We start from the raw sequence: 27,638 nt of genomic DNA on the forward strand, positions 1-27,638 counted from the left end.
CCTTGTGCTAATGACATCATGCAGAGCGAAGCCATGCACAGAGAAGTAAACAGCGGTCAGAGGCTGAGCACGAGGCGGCTCACAGGCCCCACCTGGAGGAAGGGGTTGGGTAGAGTTGGAAGTGGATGGAAGGGGCCAGTGACTGAAATTACCTGAGGAAGAATGTGAGTTCCAGATAAAGGGAAGCCCTGGGGCTGGAGTTTGAAAGCCTCTTAAACAGGTACCTGCCTGTACTTTCTCCTCCAGGCATGGCTGAGACCTGTGAAAATCAGCCTCATTCCCTGGTTCCTCTTGCTTGCCTGTGCTCTGGCGGAGAGAACACTCTTGAGTTGCGAGACGGTAGCAGTTACTGCTCTAGTGGCTCCTGTGAGAGGCCTTAGGTTGCCAGTGACCAGGGCAGTCTGCTGCCTTGTCATGTTCCCTGCCCTTTGCCACTTCTAAAGAGGGAAAGGAAGCCAACAGTATTATTAGTGCGGCCATTGTTGTTACTGGCACCGCCACCACTCTCAGTTGTAACCTGGACAAGGGCCTTGGCTAGATCATAAAACTACCTTCAAGTATTCATATTCCTCTAATTAGATCAAAGAAGAAAAGAGAAGGAAAAAAAAAAAACCACTAATGAGCAATGAGAGACCAGAATGAACACTGAAGTCCATTTATTCAGAAGCAAAGGTCAGAGAAGGCAATGAGATGTGGTCAAGACAGGAAACTGCCCGGCAGGATACAATACTCCTTGTCTTCCTTGTTTCCTGCCTCCTGGCCTAAGACTATTGTCAATGGGCTACTGCATGGTATAATTGTCTTACGTAATTCTAGGGACAACCCTATGACCTAGGGGTCATTGTACCTATTTTACAGATAAAGCAAAGGAGGTTCAAAGAGTGTAGGGGTTTTGTCTGTGTTGATTTAGCTAGTAAGTGAGAGAGTGGAAGTTGAACTCAGGTCTGTTTGCATCTGAAGTTCTCTAACTGGTAATTTGGATTTCACTTCCCATGGCTCCACTTTCTTTCTCAGTAAAATGGGAGAGTGAAACTGATTTTAAGGCCATGCTTCTAACCCCAAATGACCATAAGTGGCCATCAAGTATTGGAAAATGGGAAAGTATGGGAAAGAACCATTGTCATGAAGCAGCAGCTCTGTGACTGGGTAGTATAATCCATACGAGAGGTCTGTGCCAGAGGCTTGCACTTGGCACCAGCAGTGTTAGGAGGGAGGAGGGAAGTTCTTAGGATGTAGGGATTGGGACATGTAAGACCATTTGGGTCCCGAAGGAAGGACAAGTCTCCTCTATGCTTCTCTACCTGTTTCTCCAGCCATGAATCTTGGGTTCTCACTCCTGTTTTCTCCCTAGGAGAGACTCAGTCCTGTCTAGCTAGCTTTGTGCTACCATACCAGACCCTTAGTTTTTAAAGTTACGTCCTCCTTACCCAGGTATTTCTCTTTCCATCCCTCTTTATCACAGCATCAGCATCAGCACCAGGAGGTTCCTAGAAAAGTGGCTGAAGACATGGTCCCCTTGTCCATGTAGCCAGGCAGGTCTGGCTTCTCTAAGAATTGTTGGAAATGACCCAAGTACAAAAGTATAAATCAAAGCTCTTCACATGCCTTCAGACCTTCACATTTTCACTGAACTGGCAATATCAGCAGCATTGCTCTATGACCACTATACTGGCATGACTGTTAGGATTTCAAACTATCATCAAAGTCCCAGCAGGAAGGCTTCTCTGACTTCACTGGTGATGCCAAAATATTCTGTGGTCCAGCTCACACTCATATCCAGCTACTATAAGACCCTCCAAAGACAATTCTTCTTCTTCTTCTTCTTCTTTTTTTTTTTTTTTTTATAAAAACCCCCATGGTTCACTTTTGAAAAAAAAACAATTTTATTGAGGTATAATTTGCATATTAAAATGCACCCATTTTATGTGCACATTTGATGACTTTTGATATATTTATACCCTTTAATTTTTCACACAATATAATTGTGAAATAATCAATATTTATGGAACGTTTCTATCATTCTAAAAAGTTCCTTGCGCCCTTATTTAGTTTTCCATGCACTTCTGATCCTAAGCATCCACTGATGTGCTCTCTGTCATAATAGATTTTTCTTTTTTATACTTTCATATCAATGAAGTTGTACATTATGTACTTTTTTGTGTCTGGTTCCCTTCAGAGCAGCATAAGAACGTTGAGATTCATTCATGTCATTGCGTGTAACATAGGTTGTTTTATTGTTGTTGGTAGTTTCCAATCTTATGGACAAGCTACAATTTGTTTGGTCATTCCCTATTAATGGTCATTTGGATTATTTCCAGTATTGGGTTAGTATGAATAAAGCCACAATACTATGAATATTTGCATACAAGTCTTTGTGTAGACATGTCAGTATTTTCTTGGTAAATACTTAGGAGTGGAAATTGCTGTCTTGCTGTACATGTATGTTTAACTTTATAAGACATTTGGGTTGTGTCAAATAATTCTTCTGCATCTATTGAAAAAATCATATGAGTTATCTTGTTAAGTCTGTTAATATGGTGAATACAGTAGTTGAATGTCAAATGTTAAATATTCAACCACTTGGTCTGTGATATATTATCCTTTTTATACATTGCTGGATTTGATTTGTCAAGATTTTACAGATTTTTGCATGTATATCATGAAGGATATTGATCTCTGTTTTTTATTTCTTGTAATGTATTTGGGTTGGGTATCAGGATAATGTTGGTCTCATAAAATGATTCGAAAGTGTTTCCTTCTCCTCTATATTCTGTGAGAATTTGTGTACAATAGGTATTATTTTTCTTTTAAATGTTTTATAGAATTTGTCAGTAGAGGTAACTGGGCATGGAGATTTCTTTGTCAGAAGGTTTTAAATTATAAACTTACATTTTTAAACAGATATTGGGATACTAAGATTTGCTACTTCTTCCTGAGTCATTTTTGGTAATTTGTTTCTTTTAAGGCATTTGTCTATTTCATCTAAGTTATTACGTTTATAGGCAAAAATTTGTTAATAACATTCTCTTATTATCTTTTTAATCACTGTAAGCTTGATAGTAGCATCCCTCTTTCATTTCTAATATTGGAAATTTGTGCTTCCTTTTTTGTTTCTGATATTGGTAATTGTATTTTCTCTTTTTAACTTAATCTGTCTAGTGGTGTATCAATTTTATTGATTTTTTTTCTAGGAAATTAGTTTTTGGTTTAATAGATTTTTTGTTTGACTGTATTCTATTTTATTGATTTCTGCTTTTGTTTTTATTTTCTTCCTTCTACTTACATTGCATTTAATTTGTTTTTTTTCCCCCTAGGTTAAGGTGAAAGTGTAGACAATTAATTTAGACCTTTCTTATTTTATAATATAAGGAGATAATGCTTTAAATTTCCCTGTAATCATGGCTTTATTTGTATGTACACATTTTTATATGTTGTGTTTTAATTTTCATTCAGTTCAAAATATTTTACAATTTTCCTTGTAATTTATCTTTTGAGCCATGTTTTCATTAGAAATGTGTTATTTAATTTCCAACTATTTGAATTTTTTTTCAGATTTTTTTGTTATTGATTTCTAATTTACCTCCATTGCAATCAGAGAAGGGGCTCTGTAGTATTTAAATCTTCTGACGTCTATTGAGACTTGCCTTAAGGTTGAACATGTGATATATTTTGGTGAATGTACCATGTGCACTTGAAAAGAATGTATGTTCTGCTGTTGTTGGGTTGAGTGTTCTATAAATATCAACTAAGTCAAATTGATTGATAGTATTATTTAGTCTCCTATGTTCTACCTAATTTTGTGGCTACTTGTTTTAACAATTACTGAGGGAGGAATTTTGACATCTCCAGTTATAATTGCCAATTTATCTTTTCTTTTTTGTCAGTTTTTGCTTCATGCAACTTAAAGTGCTGTTATTGGGTGTATGCACAGTTAGTATTGTTATGTCTTCGTTATAATAAGATGTCCCTCTGTATCTCTTTATCCCGAATGTCACCCTTTCTTATGCTCATTATTAACATGATACTGTCTTTCTTATGCTCAATGTTAACATGGCATTTTTTCCATAATTTAAATTTTAACCTACCTGTATCTTTATATTTAAAGTTGCTATTGTCTAGACAATATATAGTTAGGTCTAACATTTTTATCTCATCTGATAATCTCTGTTTTTCTAGACCAAGAATCTTGTAACAGGATTTTTTTCTTTCTTCCTTCCATCCTTTTTACTACTGGCATTATACATTTTACTTCTACATATGTAATAAATCCCACAATATATTATATTTGCTTTAGTCAATTGTTTTAATTAAAAATGAAGAAAAATATAATTTTATTCATATCATTACTATTTCCAGTGTGCTTAAATTTATTGTGTAGATCTAAGTTTTCATCTGATGTTATTTTCCTTCCCCTGGAAGATGTTCCTTTAAAAATATGTCTTGGCCGGGCACGGTGGCTCATGCCTGTAATCCTAGCACTTTGGGAGGCTGAGGCGGGCGGATCACCTGAGGTCAGGGGTTCAAGATCAGCCTGGCTCATGTGGTGAAACCCCATCTCTACTAAAAATACAAAAATTAGTCAGATGTGGTGGTGTGGGCCTGTAGTCCTAGCTACTTGGGAGGCTGAGGCAGGAGAATCGCTTGAACCCAGGAGGCAGAGGTTGCAGTGAACTGAGATGGCACCACTGCACTCCAGCCTGGACAACAGAGTGAGACGCTGTCTCAAACAAACAAACAAACAAACAAAAACATGTCTTGTGGAACAATTTAGCTGGTGATGAATTTCCTTATATTCTGTTTTTTTTCTAAGGAGGTTTTAATTTGGCCACACTTTTGAAAGGTATTTTTACTGGACATTGAATTCTAGGATTATAGTTGATTTTTCTTTCAGCATTTTAAAGATGGATTCCATTGTTTTCTGGTTGCTTTTATTTCTCATAAAAAGTTACTATCATATCTTTGTTCCCGTCTGTGAAATGTGCTTTTTCCTCCTCTAGCTGGTTTAAAGAGGGTTTTGTTGTTGTTGTCATTTCTTCTTTATTGCTAGTTTTCAACAATTTGATTATGCCTCAATGTGATTTTCTTTAAGTTTTCTCTGTTTGGTGTTTGTTGAGCTTCTTGGATCTGTGTGTTTATAGTTTTCATCAAATTTAGAAGCTATTTGACCACTATTTTCTCAAATATTTTTTCTGCTTATCTCTTGCCCTCCTGCCCCCTCCCCACACCCCATGTGTGACGTTTTTCACCTTTTTAGTTATAACTGGGTGATGCTATGCTTAATACTCTTAATTTGTTTTTCTTTTTATTGACAAGGGAAGCCGGTCAATTACAAAAGGACCCAAAGCTGGTCCTTTTTTTGACAAAAGAAACTTCCTAGGTTTTGGACCTAGGAAGGGTAATACTAAAAATATTTAACAATCATTACAGTATGGGCAAGGAGCAAAAAGAATGGTCACTAGCCTAAAATAATAGGCAAGACTGCATGGGGGATCATTGTGAAAAACAGTCATGGACCAGGTTCTAGGAGGAGAGAGGGGTGGGATATACCACCTGTGATCATCCCTCCTCCAACAGCCAGCCAAGAGTTGTCTTCATTTCCATCCTCAGGAGTGGAAGTGGTGGGTGATAGGGCAACAAGTTCTTTTGGTAAAGAGGAGCTGGCTGTCATTCTTGATTGGCTGGTGAGCTGGGATTTTTTTTCTTTGGTATGAGATATTTGAGTATGACTTCTATGGTTGCACAGTTATACTTTAAAAAATCATTATCAGTTAATAAATTCCAATGCATGCATGCTGCATGGACATCCAGAGTTGCTCAGGGGTGTCACAGCTCAGTCACCCATTAATTACTCCTTACCACCTGCCTATAGTTACTTTTCCTTCTCCTCCCTTCCTCCCCTTCACCTCCATGTCATCCCCACTCCCAAATTTGATGAAAATTTATCCAGTGATTTTGTGGGATGTGATAGCATACAGAGAAAAATCTTATTTTCATTTATATAAATTAACTTTTAAAATAATTTAAAAAATTAGAAGTAACTCTTGTTGTTTGCAGCTATGTATAATGTGTGAATATCCTTCCTTCCAGTAACAACTTCATTAAAAATTTGTCTTCTATTTTCTTTAGTTTGAAAAAAAAATTTATCTAAATAACTCCAGATTGTTGTAAGAGAAAACATTAAACTTTACAAGAATATATAACTCAAAACTGCAAATTTCTATAATCATCAGAGATAATTCTTCTTACAGTTAGCTTATAATCTTTAATTTTTTAATGCTAATCTTTTTTCTATTGGTTTTTATGAATGGTTAATATAACAAAATTTATTTATAGTTTTCAGGGTGAAAGTCTTCCAAACTTTCCAGAGCTTTCAATGCCTTCTTTAGAAAAGCCTTTTAATTAACATTTTGCTTTTTTTTTTTCAGAAATAAAACATCATTGTTAGCCTTTGAAACTGATAGAAATATATACCTTAGGAAGTGAGAATTTCTCACAATCCAATTCCCCAAAGATAACTGCCTTTTAACCTACACCTTACCCACCAAAGACACACTAAAGAGCTTGACATTCTTCTAACACATCACATGCCTTTGAACCTGGCATTATGCTCATGGCATTCCTCCGGTCTGGAATACTCTGCCCAGTGTTGCTCATGTGGTAATTTCCTGCTCATCAAATTCCATCTCAAATGCTACCTCCCCCTTAAACCCTCCTTCAGTTCTTCCAATCACAGTTAGCTGTTTTATTCTTGTGTACATAACTCTCCTCTGTGTACATAACTCTCCTCTGGCGTTCATTGACTTGAAAGGATGGAATTTGAATATGATCCTTCTGTCCCAAAGTCTACACTTTTTATTGTGTGTACTCTGCTGCTTCCATGGAGCTTTTCTATTAGGATTTAGAATGGTTATTTATGATTCTTGATTTGTCATACTCTTCTTTTTAAAAATTGAGAGATAATTTACTTACCATAAAGTTCTCCTTTCAAAAAGTACATAGTTAATTCTAATTATTATAGCTTTTAAATCCCAATTAGCTTTATGGAAAGAATTACACTTATCTTCATATTTCCAATTCCTAGGACAGAACTTAATATTCACTAGTAAAGCACTCAATAAATGTTTCCTGAATAAAAGTCTAAGTGTTTTACTATACACTCTTAGCTAGTACTTTGCAAACTTATAGTGCATACAAATCACCTGGGCAGTGTGATAAAAATGCAGATTCTGACTAGAAGATGGGACCTGAGATCTAAATTTCTAATGGAGAGGAACTAAAGTGGCTGACTAGATAGAGCCAGGAAAAGGATCTCTCACCGAGAGACCAAACCATTAATAAGACTGGCACATTCCAAGCAGATCTTCAGAAGGAAGGCAGTAAGGGTGGAGAGAGGGAGGAGGCAGATCTTGGGCTGGATGGGCAGGAAACTTGGAATCCTGCATAGGGCTGCCGAGCAGCAGGACTCATGCGTGTCCTTTAGCAGCTCCTGGGAAGGGGTGAGTTAAATAGGTGAGGAGTGGCTCACTCTTGCCATAAAATCCTAGAATCCAGAATCCTAGAATTTTAGCTGCAGAAGACCCCATGGCCCTCATGGACATTTGGGCTGATAGGGAGAGCTACTTGGAGAGGTGGCAGGGACAAGACTCTAGCCTGTGCAGTGCCCAGTGGAGTGGTGTGGGAATAGCTGCAGCAAAGCACAGCCAGGGAGGCCTATCCCCCAAGGCTTACCATGCTCCATTAGGTGGTGTTGGCCTTTGTTGACTATCTGCTGGAAGTGCAGCCTTGGATGCCCAAACACGGCACTTCATGTGAGCTGCTGCCATAGCTCCTTCACCAGCAGACCCTGCCTAACCATTGGAGAGCTCGATAGACAGGCCCACTGATGTGCATCCACCTGCAGCCTCCCCCCACTGCTTTGCCAGTGCACACACTTGCCTGCAGCCCCCGCCTAGTGCATTGCCCATGTGCATGTGTGCACTCATGGACCTTACTGCCCTTTTCCACTGGTGCATGTGCATGAACCCTGCTGCTGCCACCCTGCCCCCTACTGGTGTGCACACATGCTGTCTGGCAATACACACATTGCCAGGCAGCGTGTGTGTTTTTGCCACCAGCCCAATGAAGTGCTTTTGCCAACACCTCCTGCATTGGCATGCTGTTGTCAGTGGACTGGGAACACCTCTGCATGAGGAGCCAGAGAACAAAGTCATAGGCCTGGTACCAGACCTCCAGGTTTAGAACATGCAACCCAGGAGTGCTGAGCTGAGACTTGCCCCGCTGATATTATCCAGAAACAAAGCCAGCAACTGAACCCAAACTATAGCACAGTCAAGCTTTCAAGGATATCAAGGAATATAAAAGCAAAAAACCCCATCCAAAGGACAGCAACTACAAAGGTTAAAGAAACATTAGCCTACACAGATGAGAAAGAACAACTGCAAAAACTCTGGCAACTCAAGAAGCCAAGTGTCTCCACTCCAAACAATCACACTAGCTCCCCAGCAATGGTTCTTAACCAGGCTGACATAGCTGAAATGACAGATATATCAATAGAATTCAGGGCCTGGATAGCAATGAAGATCATCAAGATTCAGAAGAAAGTCAAAACCCAATCCAAGGACTCTAATGAATCCAATAAAACAATACAAGAAGTGAAAGGTAAAATAGACATTTAAGAAAGACCCAATCTGATCTGACAGAGCTGAAAAACTCACTACAAGAATTTTATAATACAATCAGAAGTATTAATAGCAGAATAGACTAAGTTGAGAAAAGAATCTCAGAGCTTGAATACCAGTTCTTTGAATCAACTCAGTCAGATAAAAATAAAGAAAAAAGAATAAAAAAGAATGAGTAAAACCTCTGAGAAATGTGAGATTATATAAAGAGACCAAATCTATGACTCAATGGCATACCTGGAAGAGACAGAGAGACAGAGAGCAAGCAACTTGGAAAACATATTTTAGGATATTGTCCACAAAAATATCCACAACTTCACTAGACAGGTCAACATTCAAATTCAGAAAATTCAGAGAACCCTGTGAGATACTATATAAGACGTCCATCCCCAAGACATGTAGTCTTCAGATTCTCCAAAGTCAACGTGAAAGAAAAAATATAAAAGCAGCTAGAAATGAGGGAAGGTCACCTACAAAGAGAACTCCTTCAGGCAACCACCAGACCTTGCAACAGAAACCCTACAAGCCAAAAGAGATTGGGGGCCTATGTTTAATATTCTTAAAGAAAAGAAATTCCAACTGAGAATTTCATATTCTGCCAAACTCAGCTTCATAAGTGAAAGAGAAATAAAATCCTTTTCAGACAAGCAAATGCTAACGGCATTTGTTACCGCCAGGCCTACCTTACAAGAGGTCTTTAAGGGAGTGCTAAACATGCAAACAAAAGATTTACCAACCACCACAAAAACCCATATAAGTATATAAACCATTGACACTCTAAAGCAACTACATAATCAAGTCTGCAGAACAACTGGCTAACAACATGATGACAAGATCAAATCTACGCATATCAATATTAACCTTGAATGTAAGTGGGCTAAACACCCCACTTAAAAGGAACACACACAGAATGGCAAGTTGGATAAAGAAGGAAGACCCAACTGTATGCTGTCTTCAAGAGACCCATCTTACATGCCATGACACCCACATACTGAACGTAAGGGGATGGAGAAAAATCTACCAAGCAAATGGAAAACAAAAAGAGCAGGGGTTGCTATTCTAATTTCAAGCAAAATAGACTTTAAACCAGTAATGATCAAGAAAGACAATGAAGGGCATTACATAATAATAAAGAGTCCAATTCAACAAGAAGGCTTAACTATCCTAAATATATATGCATTCAACACTGGAGCACCCAGATACATAAAACAAGTTGTAGATACCTACGAAGAGATGTGGATAACCACACAATAATGGAGGAAAACTTCAACTCCCCAATGGCAGTATTAGACAGATTATCAGGGCAGAAAACTAGCAAAGATATTTAGGGACCCTAACTCAACATTTGACTAAATGGACCTAACAGACATCTACAGAACACTCCACCCAACGACAACAAAATATACATTCTTCTCATCTGCATATGCTTATACTCTAAAAATGACCACATGTTAGTTTGGCCATAAAACAAATCTCAACAAATTACAAAACACCAAAATCATACCAACTACACTCTCAGACCCCAGCACAATAAAAATAGAAAATACTAAGCAGATCTCTCAAAACCATAGAATTACATGGCAATTAAACAACATACTCCTGAATGACTTTTGGGTAAACAATGAAGTTAAGGCAGAAATCAAGAAGTTATTTCAAATGAATAAAAACAAAGATACAACATATCAGAATCCCTGGGACACAGCTAAAGCAGTGTTAAGAGAAAAGTTTATAGTGCTAAATACCCACATCAAAAAGTTAGAAAGATTCAAATTAACAACTTAACATCACACCTAGAGGAACTAGAAAAACAAAAGCAAACCAACCCCAAAGCTAACAGAACAAAAGAAATAATCACAATTAGAGCTGAACTAAAAAAAATTGAGACATGAAAAACCATACAAAAGATTAATGAAACTAAAAAGTTGGTCCTTTGAAAGGATAAATAAGATTGATAGACCATTAGCTAGCCTAATAAAGAAGAAAAGGAAGAAGATTCTAATAAACACAATAGAAATAACAAGGAGGACATTACCACTGACCCCACAGAAATACAAAAAAATGCCTCAGAGACTATTATGATCATCTCTATGCACACAAACTACATAGAAGAAATGGATAAATTCCTTGAAACATAGAGCTCCCAAGATTGAACTAGGTAGGAATGGAAGCCCTCAACAGACTGATAATGATTTTCAAAATTGAATCAGTAATAGAAAGCTTACCAACCAGAGAAGGCCCTGGACCAGAAGGTTTCACAGTCGAATTCTACCAGATGTATAAAGAAGAGCTGGTACCAATCCTACTGAAACTATTCCAAAAACGTGAGGAGAAGGGACTCTACCCTACCTCGTTCTGTGAAGGCAGCATCATTCTAATATGAAAACCTGGCAGAAACACAACAACAAAAAAAGAAGAATTCAGTCTAGTATCTCTGATAAACATAGATGCAAAATATCCTCAGTAAACTAACAGCAAACCAAATCCAGCAGCACATCAAAAAGCTAATCCACCATGATCAAGTAGGCTTTATTCCTGGGATGCAAGGTTGGTTCATCATATACAAATCAATAAATGTGATTTATTACATAAACAGAACTATAAACAGAAACTACATAGTCATCTCAATAGATGCAGAAAAGGCTTTTGATAAGCAGCATACCTTCATGTTAAAAACCCTCAACAAACTCGTTGTTGAAGGAACATATCTCAGAATAATGTGCCATCTATGAGAAACCCACAGCCAACATCATACTGAACAGGCAAAAGCTGGGAGCATTCCTCTTGAGAGCCAGAGAAAGACAAGGATGCTCATTCTCACCACTCCTATTTAACATAGTACTGAAAGTCCTAGCCAGAGCAATCAGATAAGAGACAGAAATAAAGGGCATCTTAGGCCAGGGGCTGTGGCTCATGTCTGTAATCCCAGCACTTTGGAAGGCTGAGGTGCAAGGGTGGCTTGAGCCCCAGATGCAGAGGTTGCAGTGAGGTAAGATCATGCCACTGCACTCCAGCCTATGTGACAGAGCCAGACCCTGTCCCCAAAACAAACAAACAAAAACAAAAAGAAGGCATCCAAATAGGAAGAGAGGAAGTAAAACTGTCTTTGTTTGCAGACTATATGATTTTATACCTAGAAAACCTCATAGTCTCTTCCCAAAAGCTCCTAGAGCTGATAAACAACCTCAACAAAGTTTCAGGATACAAAATCAATGTATAAAAATCAGTAGCATTTCTATATGCCTACAATGTCCAAACTGAGAGCCAAATCAAGAATGCAATTCCATTCATAACAGTCATACACAAAAACAAAGTACCTAAGAATACCTAATGAGGGAGGTGAAAGATCTCTACAATGAGAATTACAAAATGCTGCTGAAAGAAATCAGAGACGACACAAATAGAAAAACATTCCAAAATCATGGATAGGAAGAATCAATATTGTTAAAATAGCCATACTGCCCAAAGCAAGTTATAGATTCAGTGCTATTCCTATTAAACTAATATTGAGATTCTTCCCAAAACTAGAAAAAACTATTTTGAAATTCATATGGGACCAAAACAGAGCCCAAGTAGCCAAGGCAATCATAAGCAAAAAGAACAAAGCTGGAGGCATCACACTACCCAACTTTGAACTCTACTACAGGGCTACAGTAACCAAAACAGCATGGTACTGGTACAAAAACAGACACACACACCAATGGAACAGAATACAGAACCCAGAAATAAGACTATACACCTACAACTATCTGATATTCAACAAACCTGACAAAACAAGCAATGAGGAAAGGAATCCCTATTCACAAATGATGCTGGGATAACTGGCCGACCATATGCAGAAGGTTGAAACTTGACCTCTTCCTTACAACACATACAAAAATTAATTCAAGATGGATTAAAGACAAATGTAAAACCTCACACCATAAAAACGCTAGAAGAAAACCTAAGAAATATCATTTTGGACATAGGCCCTGGCAAAGATATCATGATGAAGATGCCAAAAGCAATCGCAACAAAACCAGAAATTGACAAATGGGGTCTAACTGAATTAAAGAGCTTATGCACCACAAAAACAAACAAAAGTCTATAAACAGAGTAAACAGACAACCTACAGAATGGGAGAAAATGTTTGCAAACTATGCATCTGACAAAGGTCTAATATCCAAAATCTATAAGAAACTTAAATTAACAAGCAAAAGCAAACAACTCTATTAAAAAATGGGCAAAAGATATGAACAGACACTTCTCAGAAGAAGACATACACATGGCCAACAAACATATGATAAAATGCTCAACATCACTAACCATCAGAGAAATGCAAGTCAAAACCACCATGAGATACCATCTCACAGCAGTCAGAATGACTGTTTATTAAAAAGTCAAAAAGTAACAGATGCTGGAGAGGTTGTGGAGAAAAGGGAATGCGTACACACTGCTAGTGGAAGTGTAAATTAGTTCAGTCACTGTGGAAAGCAGTTTGGATATTTCTGGAAGTACTTAAAACAGAACTACTATTTGACCTAGCAATCTCCTTACTGGGTATATACCCAAAGGAATATAAATCATTCTATCATAAAGACAAATACGTGCGTATGTATTTTCATTGCAGCAATATTCACAATAGCAAAGACATGGAATCAACCGAAATGCCCATCAATGGTGGACTGAATAAAGAAAATGTTGTACATATACACCATGGAATATGATGCAGCCATAAAAAAGAGTGAGATCATGTCCTCTGCAGCAAGATGGATGGAGCTAGAGGCCATTATCCTAAGTGAATTAACACACATGTTCCCATTATAAATGGGAGCTAACCACTGAGTACATGTAGACACAAGGAAGGGAACAATAGACACTGGGGCCTACTTGAGAATGGAAGGTGGGAGGAGGGTGAGGAATGAAAAACTACCTATTAGATACTATGCTTATTAGCTGGGTGATACAATAATCTCTACACCAAATCCCTGCAACACACAATTTGCCAATGTAACAAACCTGCACATGTACCCCCTGAACCTAAAATTAAAGAGAGAAAAATAAGTAAATAACTTTCTAACAATCATTTGTGTGATGCCCATACTGCTGAACTAAGGACCAAACTTTGAATGGCAAAGCTCAAAACCACCTACTCTCTTGAATAAAGGTAGTTACCTTGAGCTCTCACAAGGGGGTGCAATGGGCAAACAATTCTATTGCTATTCATAATGCATTGAATAAATTCATGGGCCATGCTTTTTTCCCCGCAGCTGCTTTGTTAATTATTATTTATTCCGTGGAGGAGGCACAGTAGATGGCTCAGTATGCTAAAAATAGATTTTCATTTAAGCCATATTTTCTAAGAATTCACCAAGATTATGCTCACAGAAAAGAAACATTTGATATCTCTGTGATTAAAAGTGTCAAAAATATCACTAAAATTATTAGATATGAAAGATCTGAAATATGTGAAAATAATAATAATAATAAAAGCATAATGATAAGAGCAGTCATTTATTCATGCCTACTAAATGTGTGGTAGAGGACTAGTTGTTTTACTTAGATGGTTTCATTTAATCCTCATAACAACTTTATAAGATAGGTAATCTTGCCTTCATTTTACAGGTAAGAAAACTGATGCTTAGAGAAGTTAAATAAAATGCTCAAGTTCTGGAGGCAATAGTGTAAGGGAAGAATTTAAATATGCTCCATCTTTTCCCAGGTCTACACTCTTTTGTGTTGCTTCCAGGGAATTTTCTGTTGGGATGTAGAGAAGTGATACAGAATTATTGATTTGCCATACTATTTTTAAAAATTGAGAGATGATTCACAAACAATAGTGTGCAATTTTGATGTTTTCAGAATAACTATGAGGCTGTGCAACCACCACCACTATCTAATTGCAGAATATTTCATCATCCCTCTTTTTGAGCTGGGACATCCATCTTCTGCTCTTAGATGTTTGAGTTCCTGGTTCTCAGGCCTTCAGAATTAGGACAATTACACAACTGGCTTTCTCAGTTCTCCAGCTTGCAGACAGCATATTGTGGGATTTCTCAGACTCCATAATTACATGAGCCAGTTCACATAATAAATTGCTCTATCTATCTATCTATCTATCTATCTATCTATCTATCTATCTATCTATATCAGTCAATCATCTGTCTCCTATTAGCTCTGTTTCTCTAGATAATCCTGACTAATACAATCCCCAGAAGAAATCCCATACTCATTAGCAGCAACTCTCCATTCTCCCTCCTGCAGCCTTTAACAATTACTGATCTACTTTCTATTTCTAAAGATTTTCCCATTCCAGGCATTTCATATAAATGCAGTAATACAATACGTGGCCTTTTTGTGTTTGACTTCTTTCACTGAATTCAGTGTTTTCAAAGTTTATCCATGTTGTAGTATATATCAGCGCTGCACCCCTTTTTGTGTCTGAATAATATTCCGTTGTATAGATACACCGTATTTTGTTTGTTTCTCTATCAATTGATGGACATTTGGGTTGTTTCCATTTTTTAGCTATTATAATGCTGCTATGAATGTTCACATGCAAGTTATTGTAAGCATATGTTTTTAGTTTTCTTCAGGATATATTTAATAGTGGAATTGCTGGGTCCTATGTTTAGCTTTCTGAGGAACTGCTAGACTGTTTTCCACAAAGACTGCACCATTCTACATTCCCACCAATGTCTGAGGGTTCCAATTACTCTGTATCCTTGCCAACACTTGTTATTGATTAATCATACTCTTTTTGTTTGTTTGAAACAGAGTCTTGCTGTGTCACCCAGGCTGGCATTCAGTGACATGATCATAGCTCACTGCAGCCTCAAACTCCTGGGCTCAAGTGATACTCCTGCCTCAGCTTTCTGAGTACCTGGGACTATAGGCATGTGCCACTATGCCCAGTTAATTTTTTTATTTGTGTAGAGATTGGGTCTTGCTGTGTTATCCAGGGTGGCCTCAAACTCTTGGGCTCAAGCAATCCTCCTGCCTTAGCCTTCCAAAGGGCTGGGATTACAGATGTGAGCCACTGTGCCCAGCCTGTCATACCCCATTGATAATAAATTCATTAAAGAGAAAATCACCAAATTCTTAAAAACATTTCAAAATAAGATGCCCTTTAATTTTTTTTTTTTTTTTTTTTTTGAGATAGAGTTTTACTCTGCAGCCCAGGCTGGAGTGCAGTGGTACAATCTTGGCTCACTGCAACCTCCATCTTCCGGGTTCAAGCGAGTCTCTGGCCTCAGCCACCCTAGTAGCTGGGATTACAGGCGTGCACCACCATGCCCAGCTAATTTTTTGCATTTTTAGTAGAGATGGGGTTTCATCATGTTGGCCAGGCTGGTCTTAAACTCCTGACCTCAGGTGATCCGCCCTCCTTGGCCTCCCAAAGTGCTGCAATTACAGTCGTGAGCCACCATGCCCTGCCTAATTTTTTAAAAACAGTGAAGGGACTTCTACATGCTTCTCTGTCTTTGACTGTGTGTGGCTCTTTAGATTCTCAACTGTGTATTTGGGATAATAAAATATGATTTGCCTCCCTGGTGGTCCTGCCGTGAAGCGAACACAAAACAGCTAAGACATGAGAAAGCACTTTCACAAATGAAAGAACTGTGAGTGCCGTCATTGCACGGGCCCTTTCCAAGACCCTGGCCTGGATCTGCTCTGTAACCTTTCTCCCTTTGCAGAGTGGCATGGGCGTGGCCAAGGGCATGTTGAATCAGAGCTAAGTTGAGTTGGCTTCTAAATGACTTGTTTCTAATAAGATGAGTCCTAGATATCAAGTACATCAGGGCAGTATTTCCATTTATTCAGTAACAAACTGTAATGCACCTAGTACCTGTACTAAGTGCTAGGAATACAATATTGAATAAGATAAGTGGAAATTTTAACAGTTTTCTTGTATACCAATGGATAGAGCAGACATAAAGTAAGCAAAGAAAGACACAGAATTAAATAACATTACTAATAAGCCTGAGATAATAGATATATATAATACTTTATATTCAACAAATTGAATATATACATTTTGGGCACACATTATATGTTTATTAAAATTGGCCATGTTCTAGGCCACAGAAAAGGCTCCAATTTATTCCAAAGATTCAGTATCATCATGCAGACTATATTCTGTGGTCATAATGCAATAAAATTAAAAATCAATAACAATAAAAGATGGTGGCAGGGAATGTTCCAAAAGAGCTAAAATGTTTTCCATTTTCTGGAAACCAACCAACTAACCAACAAGAACCAAATGAAAACTAAAATTTGTAAAATGTCCCTTAACTCCTTGGGTTAAAGAAATTATCACATGTCAAAATGCATGAGGCCCAACCAAAGCACTATTTACAGGGGAAATTAGAGTTTTCAATACACTGATCAGAAGACAGGAAACTTTGAAGGAAAAAAAGCAACATATTCAATGACAATAGCTGGAAGAAGGCAACAAAAGAAACCTTACCAGAAGAGGATATAGATAATACAGCATAATTAATGCTCTGAATTATACACACACAGGATGCTGAAGGAGCCCACTGCAGGGGCAGTTAACCTGGGAGAGGTGACCCAAGAGCTGAGTTTGATGAGTTTGATGAATTAGATGAGGATACGGTGGGAAATTTCTGGGAGAAACACAAACCAAGTACATGGAGGAGAGAAGCAGCTAGTTGTGCCCAGCTTCAGGGAAGGGTCCCTGTGGATGAGTGGTTGGGGAGAAGGCTGTGGCCATGTCAGAAAGCTTCGTTGTGAAATGGATGGTGAGGAATCAACACATTTTTTAAAAAGAATTAAGAAGATCAGCATAAGTAGTTAAGGTGATGAACTCTAGAATTAGATCATGCTGGGTTCAAATCCCATTCTTCCACATATTAGCTGTATGCCCATGGGCAAGCCATTTAACCTCTCTAAACTTCAGTTTCCTCATCTGCAATTAGATAATAATAATAGCTACTGGATAAGTTTATTGGGTATGTAAAGCACTTAGCACAGTCCCTGGTATAAAGTGAGAGTTTGTTTGTTGTTCCAGTGTAATTACTCATAGCACACACCATTTCACTATCAGAGGTGTCTCAGTTTGGCTGATAAATGATATGGCCACATCTGGTTGGCACTGTATGTAAGATTTTTTTTTAGAAAGGTCATTCTGAATGCATGTTGGAGAATGGAGTTAATAAAGGGACACTAGACTGGAGACAGAGAGGTCAGTAGGAAGGGCCTGAACCTGACTAGTGGAAACTAACTGGAGAGTTTCTGAACATAATTTTTTTTAAAAAGGCTGGGCACAGTGGCTCACGCCTGTAATCCCAGCACTTTGGGAAGCCAAGGTGGGTGGATGACCTGAAGTCAGGAGTTCGAGACCAGCCTGGCCAACATGGCAAAACCCTGTCTCTACTAAAAATACAAAAATTAGCCAGGAATGGTGGTGTGTGCCTGTAATCCCAGCTACTTGGGAGGCTGAAGCAGGAGAATTGCCTGAACCTGGGAGGCAAAGGTTGCAGTGAGCCGAGACTGCCTTTGCATTCTAGTCTGGGCAATAAGAGGTTTTTGTTTCTTTTTTTTTTTTTTTTAAAGAAGCAACATTGATACAAGTGGTATCAGCACAATGCTTCTAAATGTATCCCAGTGCTTCTGATTTAGGTGACTGAGGGGATGGTGACAGGGAATTTGCCAAAGTGAAGCCCACAGCACAGATTTGGGATGAAGTCATGTGGGATGGTGAATTTTGGACACATTGACTTTGATGTCTGAGGGATTGCAATGTGAGGAGTTCACTAGAGAATTGGAAGACAGAATCTGATGTTCAGGGAGAGGCTGGGTCTGGAGATGGAGACATGGATCTACCTGTGTGTGTGAGTGAATGAGATCACTCAGGGAGAGAATTTAAAAGTGAGAAGAGATAAGGACTCAAGACCAAGCCCTGAGGAAACTTGGGGCCAGGTAAGAGTCCATGAAGGATGTTGGTACCTGGGAGCTTGCGTAAACCAGGAGAAATGAGGGTCACAGAAACCAAGGAGGGAAGTATCTTAAGAGGCAGCACATTGTCAATGGTGTCAACGCTACCAAGAGGGCATGCTGTTGGACTCGGCCATCTGCATACCATGGCCTCTTCAAAAAGAAAGCTTGTGTGACTTGGCAGGGCTGGAAGCAGATTGCAGAGGTTAGTTTGAAGGGAAGCCAAGGAGAAATGAAGAGTTGCATAAAGTTTCTCAGAATAGTGTAGGTTCAAGTCAAATCCATAAGTCTGATAATTAAGATAATCCATTAAAACATTTTGATATGATTCACCTGGCTGACATATAAGCATCCCTAAACTGTTATTTATTGTGCCCTGATATTGTACCTGGCACTTTTGCACATATTGTCTTATATGATGCTCACAGCGACCGCCTGAGGAATGTGCTCCCTTGACAAACACAGAAACTGACAAAGACTCTAAGTGATCTGCTTAATATCATACCACTGCTGAGGGATAGAGCAGCAAGTTGCATTTATCGCTAACTCACTGCTAAGTCCATGTTCATTCCTCTGAACCTCAACTCCAACTTGCAAATGCCCCTCCTTTTTTAAGTATCTAAAAAAAAGTTCAAAAGCACAAGCTACATGGTGATGATTTAAAAAATAAAAAATGCTGAAACTTCACTTAAGTATCAAAGAAGGCAATCACTTGTTTGTCACAGGACAACTTGGGGACCTCAGAAATATGAAAGGCATTTTAAAAAAAAGTCATTGTGCTTTCTTGTGCTGAGTGTGGACAGTGGAAAAAGACCTGCCATTTCCACCTGAGTCCCACTTTAGGGAAACAAGGAAACTTTGTGTATCTTTCAGTTCCAGAAAAGGGGAGCCTTGTTCCTGAGTTAAAGAGCAATTTTCATCTTAGCCTTCAAGAATGATGCCTTTTCATGTCTTCACGGGGTACTGGAAGCCCTGCCAAAACTCATGAGTGGAAAACCAGACCCAAATAACCCGGAGCAGTCTGTACTACTAGTCCCTGCCAAATATGAGGCTCCCTCAGGGGTGTTAGTACACCGTTGTCCTTGGGCCTTCATACCTGTGTTATTCTTCACATCGCTTGCATGTTATATAGAGCCTTTTAGATGTACAGAACGTTCATAATACTTTTCCAAATGCATACTTAAAAATATAAACAAGAAGGTAGGACCAATATTTTCAAAAGAAAAAGGGATAAATTTCCGTGGTAGAAGAATCGATAAAGAAACGGAGTTAATACATTTCATGCAATACTGTACAGTTAAAAGAATGGACAAGATCTGTTTGAACCTAATTGAGTAGATTTTTTTTTTTTTTTTTTTTGAGACAAAGTCTCTCTCTGTCGCCCAGGCTGGAGTGCAGTGGTGCAATCTTGGCTCACTGCAAGCTCCGCCTCCTGGATTCACACCATTCTCCTGCCTCAGCCTCCCGAGTAGCTGGGACTACAGGCACCTGCCACCTCACCCGGCTAATTTTTTGTGTATTTAGTACAGATGGTGTTTCACCGTGTTAGTCAGGATGGTCTCGATCTCCTGACCTCGTGATCCGCCCGCCTTCGCCTCCCAAAGTGTTGGGATTACAGGCATGAACCACCATGCCCGGCCCTAAAAAATACATTGTTATGTGAAAATGGCACATTGCAAAATAACATGTACACTATGATATTTACGTAAACGGAGAAAAAAACCTGTATGTATTTTCTATAGATATAGTCATATGTAAAAGTATGTATTAAGAATCTATGCCAATCTTGCATTTGTGGTTACTTGATGGCTGGGAGGCAGTAGTGGTGCTGAAGGAACTGGGGTTACTGGAGAATTAAGAGAAATTCAGCTTGATCTATGACAGATTTTTTTTTTTTTTTTTTTTTTGAGGCGGAGTTTTGCCGTTGTCGCCCAGGCTGGAGTGCAGTGGTGTGATCTTGGCTTGCTGCAACCTCCACCTCATGGGTTCAAACAATTCTGTCTCAGCCTCTCGAGTAGCTGGAATTACAGGTGCCTGCCACCATGCCTGGCTAATTTTTTGTATTTTTAGTAGAGACGGGGTTTCTCCATGTTGGGTAGGCTGGCCTCGAACCCCTGACCTCAGGTGATCTGCCCACCTCAGCCTCCCAAAGTGCTGGGATTACAGGTGTGAGCCACCATGCCCGGCCAACAGCTATTTTAAAAAAGTGTGGTCCCTGGACCTTTAGGAGTTCCTGTGACTCTTTCAGGGGATCTTCAAAGTAAAAACCATCTTAGTCCAGTTGGGCTGCTATAATAAAAGACCATTGATTGAGTAGCTTTGAAACAACAGAAATTTACATCTCATAGTTCTGGAGGTTGGGAAGTCCAAGATCAAGATGCTGGCGCATTCAGTATGTGGTGAGGACTTTCTGGCCCATAGATGGCACCTTTTCACTGTGTCTTCCCATGGTGGAAGTAGGAAGGCAACTCTTTGGGACTTCTTTATTAAGGGCACTCATCTCATTCAGGAGGGCTGCGTGCTCATAATATAATCACCCCTCAAAGCCCCACCTCCTAATATCATTACATGGCCTATTAGATTTTTGATATTTGAATTTTGGGGGAACACAACATTCAGTCTATAGCAAACACTAAGATGTCATTTGTTTTGTTCACTGGGTTGACATTTGCACTGAGTATGTGAAACCAGTGGTGTGTAGTACTGCTGGGGGCCTTAGCAGAAATCAGGCAATGGGGTCCAACTGTGCTGGTCATCACTGCCACAGCACTGCCACACAGCTGAAGTGAAAAAACAAGCCTGCCAATTTCACTTAAAAAGTGTTAAAAAAGTTGCTGGGCATGGTGGCTCACACCTGGTAATCCTAGCACTTTGGGAGGCTAAGGTGGGCAGATCACCTGATGTCAGGAGTTCAAGACCAGCCTGGCTAACATGGCGAAACCCCATCTCTATTAAAAATACAAAAATTAGTTGGGCTTGGTGGTGGGTGCCTGTAGTCCCAGTTACTTGGGAGGCTGAGGTAGGAGAAACGCTTGAACCTGGGAGGCGAAGGTTGCAATGAGCCGAGATTGTGCCATTGCACTCCAGCCTGGGCAACAGAGTGAGACTCTGTCTCAAACAAACAAAAAAAAGTGGTAAGAAAATTATTACTTTTGTTAAATTTGGCCCTTGTGTACACATTTTAAAAGGATATTCCGGGTGATGAAGTATGCACAAAGTACTTTTGCTGCATTCTGAAGTACAATAATTGCCTTAAGAAAAAAGCACTTGTGTGTTGGAGTTGAGATTGTTTTTCCATGAAACACTATTTTTATTTGAAAGAATGACTGTCAGGCAAACTGTGGTTACTCAGACTAGGGTATTTGGCAGATATTTTCCTGAAAATGAGCAAAAGTAGCCTGTCACTTCAAGAAAAACAACTGACAGTATTTGTTACCGATGATAAAATACAAGTTTTCAAGCAAAAACTAGAATCTTAGAAAATTTGTTTCTGCCATCATGATCTTGACAACTCAAATACTTAAAGACTTTTCTGGTAACATCAGTAGTAATATTGACAAATGGGATTCTTTTAATATTGTCTAATCAAATGAGCCAACATTTGTAAGATTTGAATAGCTGGTGAACCAATGTTTTCCAAATGATCTATATGTTTTGTTACAAAACCATTTTTTTCTTTGTTTTACTGCATTTTCAACTTAAATAAATTATTTGCTGCAAGCTTGCTGTTATGGACTGAATTATATCCTCCCCTCCACAATTCATATGTTGAAGCCCTAATCCCTGGAACCTCAAAGTATGACTGCAGTATTTGGAGGTAGGGCCTTTAAAGAAGTGATTCAGTTAAAATGAAGCCATTACAGTGGGCCCTAACCAGATATTGCTGGTATCCCTGTAATAAGAGGAAGAGACACCATGGGCATTCCACACAGAGAAAAGGCCATGTGGGGACACAGTGAGAAGGCAGCCATCTGTAAGCCAAGGAGAGAGGCCTCAAAGGAAACCAACCCTGCTGGCACTTTGGTTTTTGACTTCCAGCTTCTGGCACTGTGAGAAATTAAACTTCTGTTGTTTGAGTCAGCCAGTGTGTGGTATTTTGTTAGGGCAGCCCTAGCGAACTAACACAGTAGCTTATCATAAGGAACCTAGATTAATAGAACTAAAGTTATTGAGGAGTGGGGCAACAATTTGCAGTATATAAAGCTCCAAAGAAGTTTCTCTAACATTTCCCCCCAATTATTTTATACTTCATCTGCCTTTTCTGTCATTTCCCTCTTTTCCTATTTCCTTCCTGTATTTTTTTATGCCCCAAAGCCAAAATGACAAATCTAGCCAAGGGTTACTGCTGTTGCTGGTGTGTATGTGTGTTGTGTGCACGTGCACATGTGTGCAGGGAATGTAGAATTGGAGGGTGTCAAATAATTACTGTTTTTGTTTTCTTTTTCATGTCTTGGCATTAATACAAACCTTTTACTCTGACCTACTATTAAGAGAGCAACTTGGAGATGAGAGAGAAGAAATTTGATTGAAAGCTTTTGCCCCGAATGTCTCAGGCAGAGGTATTTGAGATTAACATGGAGATCCTTCAAGAAAACAAAGTAAAGAGAAAAATATACCTCTAGAAAAATAAGGCCAGGGCTATTATTTCTCAAGGAGTGAGGGCAACATCAAATTAATGGGAAGAACATATATCCTTCTTGTAGCCTGATTGGGTGTCTTTGGAAGGATAATTAATTTTTTCTGTTTGCAAATGTTGTTAGCCTTCTGGTATTTTCAGAAGAATAATTGCCACAGCATGGTAGGTGGAGATAATTTTTTTTTTATTTTTTTTTGAGACAGAGTCTTACTCTGTCACTCTGTCACCCAGGCTGAAGTGCGGTGGCATGATCTCGGCTCATTGCAACCTCCACCTCCTGGCTTCAAGCAATTTTCCAGCCTCAGCTTCCCGAATAGCAGGGACTACAGGCATGTGCCACCATGCCCAACTCATTTTTGTATTTTTAGTACAGATGAGGTTTCACTCTGTTGGCCAGGCTGCTCTGGAACTCCAGGCCTCGAATGATCCATCCACCTCGGCCTCCCCAAATGCTGGGATTACATACATGGGCCACCATGCCTGGCTGGTGGAAAGGAACTACAATCAAAGCACTTACTATTTCTCTGCCTCTTCCTAACTTGGAAGTAAACCCACTCCCTCCCTTGCCCAAGGGAAGTCAGCAGAATTGTGAGCTTTAGAGTTGGCCACCCAGAATCTTTTATGAGTGTTGTGGGGGTCCAAGCAAGACAGAGCTGCCCTCCCAAGCTTGGGACCCATGTCTGTCCTGGGATCCATATTCGTTCATGGCATCCCCAGCCAGTTCCCAGGGTCCTGTTGTGTTGCCCTTGTTGTAATAATATCAGCAGCAATTAGTATCTATTAAATACTCACTGTACACCTGAACTACTTATTGCCTTTGTTAAGTCAACAACAATCCTATAAGGTTATCATCCCTTGGAAGGGACTGGGTAGCTTCTCCCAAACCTGTTTCCCATTGTGGGCACACAGCTAAACTCTATTTCCCAAACTCTTTTACCACTAAGCATGGCAACATGATTAAGTTTTAGCTATAGGCGTGTGCGTGAAAGTATTGTGTGTTACTTCCAGGCCTGGGCTAAACAGTGCTCCCATATCTGACTCTCTACGTTCTTTTCTCCTCCTCCGTCTTGTGCAGACAGGCACCAGAATATTGGAAGCTGCAAGCTGGTTTTATAACCACGTCTTGGAAGACAGCTGCCACCCATTTTGGACTCTAAGAGAGCAGCAAATAAACTCCTATTGTGTTAAGCCACTGAGATTTTTAGGGTTTATTCTAATAGGTTATTAGAGTAGCTCATAGTAATACTTAGTAAAATACATAGTAGTACTTAGAAATATATAGTAAAACTTACACTGTAATACATCCCATTTTATAGGTTACAAAGCTGAGCCAGGCTGGGCGTGACTCATGCCTATAATTCCAGCACTTTGGGAGGTCGAGGCAGGAGGATTATTTGAGGACAGGAGTTTGAGACCCCCGTCTCAAAAAAAGACTTAAAAATTAGCTGATGTGATGCTGTGTGCCTGTAGTCCCAGCTGCTTGGGAGGCTTAGGCGGGAGGATTTTGTTTGAGCCTAGGAGTTCGAGGTTGCAGTGAGCTATGATCATACCATTGCACTCTTGCTTGGGGCACAGGGCGGGACCCTGTCTCAAAAAGAAAAAAAACAAAAACAAAAACAAAAAACAAACAAGAATAAGCTGAGCCTTGGAACATTTGTGTTGTCCAGATTCTTACAACTAATCAACAGCTGTATGTAACCTTGAATTGTTTGTATTTCCTTGAGTGTGTAAGAGTGTGTGTGTGCGTGTGTTTGTGTGTAGCACTGATCTATTAGTGTTTATGGGCACTATAAGGTCTCTCTCAATCTTAAACAGGGAATGAGAAATGTCAGTTTCAGGTACCATACTGTACCCTTGTTAAGCGATGGAGAGCTACACCATATGCTTCTGCTTCTGGGCACTGCTGAGCAAGAAGCAGTGACCCCAAAGCGACTAAAACTCCCACTCCAGTGTGTCTGCAGCCATGGTGCTGACCGACAAGATCCCAATTCTTATCTACAATGTGGAGGGCCTGGCCAAGGATGACGCTGGCTTATGGGAGAATGCAACTCTCTAAGATGCCAGCCTTTCCCAGGGATATCAGTTTCAGGAGTCTGGCAGCATGTGGAAGGAAAACAATCTCAGGTTGTATTACCGTGCTCAGGGAAGGTCCCCCTCCCACCTTGCCATGTGGAATCTCTATTGGAGCAGAGCAGAAAACAAACCACCCCCATGCCCCGCCATTCCACTTTTATCTGAGAAATGTATCAGCATAAAATCACGTATTTCAGAAGCCTGGGCAGTGATGTGGCTGGTGTCTGTCTTCCAAGCCTATGCTCAGCTCTCTACTGTTTGTAGATTTAGAAATTGTTAGAATGTTGGTGCTCAAAAGAATATTAGTGACTATTTTGGACTGATAACCTCACTATCAGTCCACTATCAGTTCAGAAAACTGAGACCAGAGAGAAGTAACTCAATGAAGGTCACAGAACTTGTCAGTGGCATATTTGAGCCCTTATTACATGCTTAGCATTATCTCATTGTTTCAGGATCATGTTTCCAAGAAAAGAGACTCAGAGACTCTAAGACTTGTGTGTAAGAAAAGCATTTATTGGATAGCGCCCTTGGGAACACACCTGAGAAAGAGTGAAAGAGGCAGGACTGGACAGAAGGAGAAGTTGAACTGTGTGTAGTAGCAACAGATACCTCAGCTGATGCATGGGGAGCTCTGAAGCTGGAGTGGCCCTTCAGAGATATCCCAAGTTGAGGCAAGAAGGCTGGAGTTTCTACCCCACCTGGACCAGTCACTGCATGTGTGCTGCTCCCAGAAAAGGGTGGTAACCTTGGGTGAGGTAGCCCCCTTTGGGAGAGGACAGTTTCCAGGGCTAGTGGAGTGAGTGCCCCAGTCCTAGGTCCTGGAGAGGATCTGGATGGAAGACCGCAGCACTGGCTGTGTTCACGTTTACACTCAGAGCTTAGGATGATAGAAACTGAAGTTTCGGTCACACAGCCACTAAGAGAAAAATTCAGGTCTCTGGGTCTCAGCTTTCAGCTTGAAGGCTCAAAGTCATAAGGAGGCACAACAGAAAGGACAAAAAAAAAAAAAAAAAAAAAAAAAGAAAAAAAGAAAAAAAAGAAAAGAAAGGTTGCTCTTGAGGCTGATGGACTTCTAGTTTAGGGAAGCGGCCTCAGGGGGATGCCTGTTCAGGACTGGACTGATCGCTGAAGTGCATACTGGAGGAGAGAAGAGGTCGTGGGGCTGGGGAGGGGTGTGTAAGAGAAGGAGCTTGGCAGCAGGGGCAAAGGGTGGGAGAGAAAAGATTGGTGCTGAATTCCAGAAATCCTGGTCTCCCAGGAGGAACTGAGGAATCCCTGTAACCACACAGGAATTTCTGTTTCCCTGATGTTAGGGTCTTGGGAGCTACATAGGTTGGGTGAGGTAGAGGTATCATCCTAATAGTTCTTGAAACTTGAAAGAGGTGGACCCCTCCCCAACCAGCAGACCACCACATCCCCTAGGAACATAAAGGCCTTAAGTAATTGATGTTATCTGCGGTAGTCTTAGTACCTGGGAGGCATATATTCTGCAGGGAAAAATTGTGAAAAACTTTGAAATGGGCAAAAAAAGACTACTGGGTGTCTTATCTAGGGCACCCTTCCTGGTTATCTGCATTACCCTGGAGTTTTATTTTGTAACTCTGCAATTTGTAGAACACTGAGAATAATACACATGATTCTTACCCATAGAAATGCAAATGAATTTTGTCCAGTGGAGATGCAGTTGGTTGTTGCACTGTGGGTAATTGACTAGTTTTACACTTATTTGTAGACTCATTTCAGCATTCCAGATTACTTAGATATGTGTGTTCTTGGAATGATCCTTTGACCTGGTTATAACATCTTACTGGCTCTCTTAATGAGTTAAATAAATCTTTGACCCATGCTTATTTAAAAAAAAGAAGGATAAATAAATCCAGGTTCTCTCTCTCTGTTTAGTTGCTCTAAAACCAAGGAAAGTTGAACCACACGATGCAGAGACCTCAGAGACTGCAGGAGGAAGGTGGTACCTAGAGGATGGACAGGGAGAGGTTTGAGAACATCCACTCCACACCCTCATGTCAACCAGAGAAGCTCTACCCTTGTCTACACTGTTCTCTTTTTTCCAGCAGGGAGCATCTGTGTAAGATTTCATTAGAACCAAGTTATCATGGGTTAAATTATGTCCCCACGAAAGTTGAAGCCCTACTTCTCAGTACCTGTGAATGCGGACCATTTTTGGAAATAAGGTCTTTGCAGATGGTCAAGTTAAAATGAAGTCATTAGGGTGAGCTTTAATCCAACACAACTGTGTCCTTATAAAAAGGGGATATTTGGACATAGAGATAGGCATGCCCACAGGGAGAGCCATG

General features: G+C 39.8%; 1 pseudogene; it reads right to left on the reverse strand.

The window, feature by feature from the left end:
* The window catches only part of LOC119618810 (Y-box-binding protein 1-like), an 82,581-nt pseudogene that overhangs the window by 26,597 nt on the left and 28,346 nt on the right, over positions 1–27,638 (reverse strand).

The sequence above is a fragment of the Chlorocebus sabaeus genome, chromosome 12, assembly GCF_047675955.1.
Source record: "Chlorocebus sabaeus isolate Y175 chromosome 12, mChlSab1.0.hap1, whole genome shotgun sequence".
NCBI lineage: Eukaryota > Metazoa > Chordata > Mammalia > Primates > Cercopithecidae > Chlorocebus > Chlorocebus sabaeus.